The sequence below is a fragment of the Bidens hawaiensis genome, unplaced genomic scaffold (genome assembly GCF_021521415.1).
Source record: "Bidens hawaiensis isolate Kalapana, Puna unplaced genomic scaffold, B.hawaiensis_p1.1 tig00005467_1, whole genome shotgun sequence".
Classification (NCBI taxonomy): Eukaryota; Viridiplantae; Streptophyta; class Magnoliopsida; order Asterales; family Asteraceae; genus Bidens; species Bidens hawaiensis.
In genome coordinates, this window is record NW_027491349.1 from 640,246 (window position 1) to 646,245 (window position 6,000).

Here is a 6,000-nt window from a genome sequence, read left to right on the forward strand (position 1 = left end):
ACAACCGAACCAATCTACCGCCCCGACGCCAACTATACCCGTCCCGCAAATGTTTGACCCGCAAATGGCCGCCTACTTTGCATATCTACAAAACTCTATGCCAAACTCGGTGCCCGGTTTCCAAAACCCGACGGCGAATATTTTTGCCGGTTCGGGTTCCCAACCCGCCCCGGAGACCGAACCCGAGGTCGAGTTCGTGCCGGAGACACAACCCGTCCCGGAGACCGTAGGCGGTTCGATCCAACGCGGACGTTCGAAAAAACACGCAAAGAAGCCCGCCGGCGAACCTCGGGTTAGAAAGACGGTGATCCAGTGGAGTCCCGACGAGTGCGTGCTATGTGCTCATGCTTGGTGCCAGATATCGGAAGATGCCAAATGCGGTAGGTTTTTAAAATGCATATATATTTTTTTTAATTTCTTATAACAAACATTAAACTTGTAATGTTTTTATTTTTTTAGTAAACTATCAAAAAACGGGGGTATTTTGGCACAAAATTATAGAGAGGTTTCACAACCTTGGCGGGGACTCGCGTCGAGAAAAAGATTCGTTACTGTCGAAATGAGCGACATAAACACCAAATGCATGGCTTTCCATACGGTTTTCTCTCGGATGAATCGAACTAGGAGAAGCGGTGTCTCGGACGCGGAAGTCATGGATAACGCGTTGGTTGAGTTTCAACATAAGGTCGGCGGGACCTTCAACTACTTTGGCATTTAGAAAGACCTATTGAGATTTCACCCAAAATAGGGCTTGGTGTTGGATGCCGAAGCCAACGGTGACCCGAGTAAAAAAAAGTCTAAAACATCGTCTTCGGTTGATCCATACACGCCCCGTTCCGACGCTCAAAACTTCAACTTAACGATAATGACCCCGTGAATACTACCGACATGCCTCGGCCGGGGGGTAGAAGAACCAAAGGCAAAGGAAAGGGGAAACGGGCCGCTTCGTCGTCGGCAACGTGTTCGAATCCCGAATTGGAAAGCCAATTCCAATTAATGAACTCTCGACTCCAAGATTTACACCAACTTGGAACCCAACGACTTCGAGTAAATTTGGACGTCGTCGACCTACTTCGAAGGAATGAGATGGACAAAGACATCGAGGTTTTATCAAACAAGCTATCCGAAGACGACCCGATCGTCCAATCTCTAAAAGCCGCTCGACGAGCGAAAATTTTAGAAAAATTTAAATGAGTTTTAGTTTTATTAGTATTATTTATGTTTTTTTATTTTTAATTTGATGTATTTTTTTTTAATTTAGTTTAATGTATTTTTTATTTGGAAGTTTAATGTAATTTTTAATTTTATGTTAATTTATTTAAATGATTTAGTATTTAAAAAAACAAATAAAATTAATAATGATTGGGCGCCACGTGGCGCATAATGCCTGGATGTGAAGAGTTATGACTACAGCCTGTTTTTGTACAAAACCATAACTCTGACTGGGCGCCACGTGGCGCATAATCCCTGATAGTGGAGCTTTATGACTACACATGGTCTTAGACAGTTACAACAGTCAAATTCATACTAACATACGAGTCATATTGTGTAATATGGTGCATATCACTTTAACGTAATATGGGTCATATGTTATAATATTGGGGTGGGGGGGGGGGGGGGTTGGTTTGTTATTGGGTATCATGAATATTTAAGAACAAAATTAGCCATATTTTTGTCACATGGAACATTTTGTTCTTCAAAAATGATCATATTCATGTAAAAAAAAGGGTCATATTGGGACACATGGATCATATTAGGTCATATTTTTTGTTCGTAATAAATTGTATTATTCGTACTTAAATTATGCCGTATCAGGTTATATGGGACATTTAATATTATTAATAATATTATTATTAACATTGTTGTGATGCAGATTATGGCATTTTCATCCAGCCCACTTGTTCAAAGTAAGCGGAGTCACCCATCAGATTATGATAGTGAGGACAAGTACATGTACGTTGATTACATATATGTGCATTATAATGGAAATCCTCTCGTGTTTCTTATGAAAACTTCATTATTTTACATCAAAACATTATATATATGTTACATCATGACCTTCGATTGAAACTTACATGAATATTTTTTCTAAATCGGGCCACTCCTTGGCTTTGATACTAATTGATATGGAACACCAAATAAATTGATCCAAACTGAAGAACACTACAGAATTGGTTCTTTATTAGGAAACAAAACAGTTGACTTCCTAACTTTGACTTTAACTATGATTTCACTTATTTCCAACAATATATAAATACCAGTAACACTCTCTTCATCCACAACTCTTGTGTGTGCGTCAATAATCATTCTAAAACAACTAGAAAAGAATACTATACAACAAAACAATAATATCCCGTAATATAACAATTTTGCATAACTCAGGGACATAAAAATATCAAAACCCTATATAATTAAAAAACTTTGTAACAAAATGATGAGTGCTTCTTGAAGCTTCACTGGTCACACTCACAGTCACAGGTGATTGATGGGCCAGAGGAAAGGCTTGGGCTAACATCTCCCCAAGTATTACTTGAGATGGTGTGGTCAGATGCAGCCTATCAGGTTCAAGGCCTAACCCTTTTGCATCAACGGTCTTTAAATTCACTAACCACGTTCCTAACTGGGCCTCTCTTACCTTCTCCACGTATGACCCTGCCCCAGATGCCAATGCCACCTGACATTATTTTATTATCATTAGAAAAATAACCAAAATGTTCATACGACCTGTCAAAAAAAAGTTTAAAATGTCCATTCAACCATCATATATTTTTTTTTAATGTTCACCTTCAATCTCATTAATCCGTACACTTTTTAATCATTAGCCGACGAGATTTTTAATCAACAGGATTTCGTTGCGTGTCATAAAATTGTGGGGTCAAAGGTTTTTACTATAAATCGTCTGAACCGACAGGATTTATTAGGCGTCCGAAAAGATTTATAAATCGTCATAAAATTCTAGTTGGTTAAAAGTCCAATCAAATAATGAATGATTAAAACTTAAAAGCCATCGATTCGACAATATTTAGATATGAACCATTTTGGGAATAAAATGTTACGTTCATTCTCTTAGGCTATGCGTAATGGAGGGACTACAAATTTGGGCGTTTTGCGCCGTGTGGCACCCAGTCAGCAAGGGGTGAGAATTTGTTTTTGGGGTGTAATGGTGCAGGGGTTACAAATAGTAATATATATATATATATATATATATATATATATATATATATATATATATATATATATATATATATATATATATAATAGTATTTTTCCTCCCTCTCCGGCGACAAAAGCCTCCCGCCCCATTTCGCTCCAAAATCGCCAGGTGGCGGTGCCCACCCCCCTCCCCCCAAAAAAAAAATCGCCCCCGTCGCCCTCCAAATTCGCCCCATTACGTTTAGCCTTATTGGTTTATTATTTTACACAACCAATTAAAATACAAACACGTGTCAAAAAAAACTAAACATGTTTGAACTTCGACAAGAACATGTTACCTGAATAATTGGTAGTGTAGGCAGAAGTGGATCCGAACGCACATGATCAAAGAACCTCTCCGATCTCCGCTTGTACGCCTCCGCGTCTTCTCGGCTAACCGTATCACTCTCCCCTTGATACCACAACAGTCCTTTGATGCTCCCACCACCCTCCAAAGCCGCCTGTGTCCGCTGGATCAGCTAATTATAAAGATGTCCACCACGTGACCACTCACTAATATTAGTCCCACCCACCGCACATGGAACCAAACCAATAACTCCAACGTTTGAATGCATCTGTAATAATGAATTGGCAAAGGCCATCCCGGGCCCCACACCGCATGCACGGAAATAGTCAATGTCGCGGTGTAAGGGTTCGGTGGCCTGTTGCCAGTTGAGATCCGCACTGAGGCGAAGAATGGATGGGTTGGGGGATGATTGAGGTGGGACGTATCCGTCCCACTTGTCATCAACAACACCGCCCCGGCCGGCCATGTTACTCTGACCGGCCAGGAGGAAAATGAACTTACCGGTGTCGGTGTTAGCGGGATCGGCTAAGGAGATGAAGAAACATGCGTGGAATAAAAGTAAGGAGAGCATAGTTGTCGTGGGGTATAGTTTAGGTTTAGGTTGCATCTTTAGCCTTTTGTCGAAGCAAATGACGTATTATTACTCAATTTATTTATATCGTTCTTTAGTGAAAAGAAAATATTAAAAGTCATATGATTTACAACCTAATCTATGGACCCACCCCCACCCCAGCACCTTTTATAGAATTATTTTGAGTTGGGAAGAAATAATGAATCCCCCCAGTTTAGAAAATTATGAGAGCATTATCTAGCCTAGATGGGGTTAGGTGGCATGATAGTTAAAAGTTAGTAAAACTTAAGAAGGTGAAAATATTTATCTAAATTTCTGTTTTACCTTCGGGTGTATATATATTGAAAACATCAAATTGAACTTCATCTAAATTTTGCACCATTTCTCTGAATGAAGACATGGGAGCTTTGATCATTCTTTTATTCAAATAGACGAGTTTGCCCTTAATTTCCTCAATTATTCTTGTAGTCGACGGTGATTTTTTGTCGAAGATGTTATCGTTTCTTGCTATCTAAATAAACTAACACGTAAAGGCAATAGATTGTAATCTAAGAAGTTGTGTTGGATACTCAAGAATATCTGCAATGGAATGAAGAGTAGGGTACTAGGGGTGTATGGAGAATTATAGAGATTTAGGAAGAGAAATGGACTGATGAGGAATTCATTTCAAACTTAACCAGTGTATGTAATGTTATGAAGGTTTATTAGGTATAGATAAGTATCTTCTTATTTAATGTAAAACATTAAGTTTCAACCAATCACAACACACAAATCATTCCATGCATGGCCGTCTCTCTCTCTCCCCAATTCAGTTTCACTAAAGCAAAAACTTTATCTGATTGATGAGGCCGGATTGTTAGAGGTGTGTTGGAGCATGAACCCAATGCATTGTGATGGGTGCCCGAATGGTGCCCCTAACACCCTTGCAAGGGATTGGAATTTTGACCTAGTTATAAAATTGCAACCAAACTAATTTGGCAAAAGCACGCGACATAACAAATGATTTGCGACTCCTATAAGCTTCTCAACATGCACATTTGTCGATTACACTTGATTTTGTTTCGATAATAATGCTACTCGTGCCAGGACCTAATTCATAATGGTTTTTCAAAGAAATTAAAACAACTGATTTTAATGGGATCCATCTCAACCATATATGAGGCTTTGTCGCCACCATCTCTTGAGAATCCAATTCCAACTCCTTCCTTAGCCCATGAACTATGAGTCCTAGCCCTAACTAACCATAGGTCACATGTTGTTTGCTTATATGTTGAATATTAAGGATATTACCACCAATAAAAGTAATACTTCAAATTCATGTTATTTGAATTAGATTGCTTCTTTTGGTTATGTATATATTGTGCAAAGGATAAAATACAAAAATTGATTATCGTACATTAAGTACGCGACACCCTCAATCCTATATTTCAAACAACAGGCGGTGACAAATTTGTAATTATTTCAAATCATTTCCATCCTAATTAACTGTTGCGTCGATTCAACCATCGTCATCGGATTCATTTGCAGACACACACTCAGTGGCGGATACATGGCATGATCAGGGTGGGCCGGTGCCCACCGTCCGACTGCCGTAGTGCCACGTTTGTAGGTATGTGTTAGTATATTATGACTTGATAATCAATTCCGTGCCCACCGTCCGACGCCAGTCCGTGCCCATCGTCGGATACCGTCTTCGGTGGATTTAAAAGGAGATCTTGAGTTGCGGTGGTCCGGTGATCCTGTTGAGGAATGTAAAGATGAGTGAGAGAACAGGGAAGAAGAAAATTGAAGACTTTAGTGCTTTTTTTGTTTTATTATTTTTTTTATCGTGCATGCCTTAATTGTTTAATTAAAAAGTATTATTATATTATATTGCTTTTTGTTATAAAGTTTAACTGCCTCTTGGTTTTCAAGATTTTTCAAGGTTGAG

At 39.0% G+C, this 6,000-nt stretch overlaps 1 pseudogene across 1 annotated transcript; it reads right to left on the minus strand.

The window, feature by feature from the left end:
• Positions 1-2,368: 2,368 nt before the first annotated feature.
• On the minus strand, positions 2,369-4,162 carry LOC143629822 (putative carbohydrate esterase At4g34215; annotated as a pseudogene). The gene is made up of 2 exons (XR_013153031.1): positions 3,492-4,162; positions 2,369-2,674 (listed from the first exon to the last, which is right to left on the minus strand). The product of XR_013153031.1 is annotated as a putative carbohydrate esterase At4g34215 (transcript).
• Positions 4,163-6,000: the final 1,838 nt, after the last annotated feature.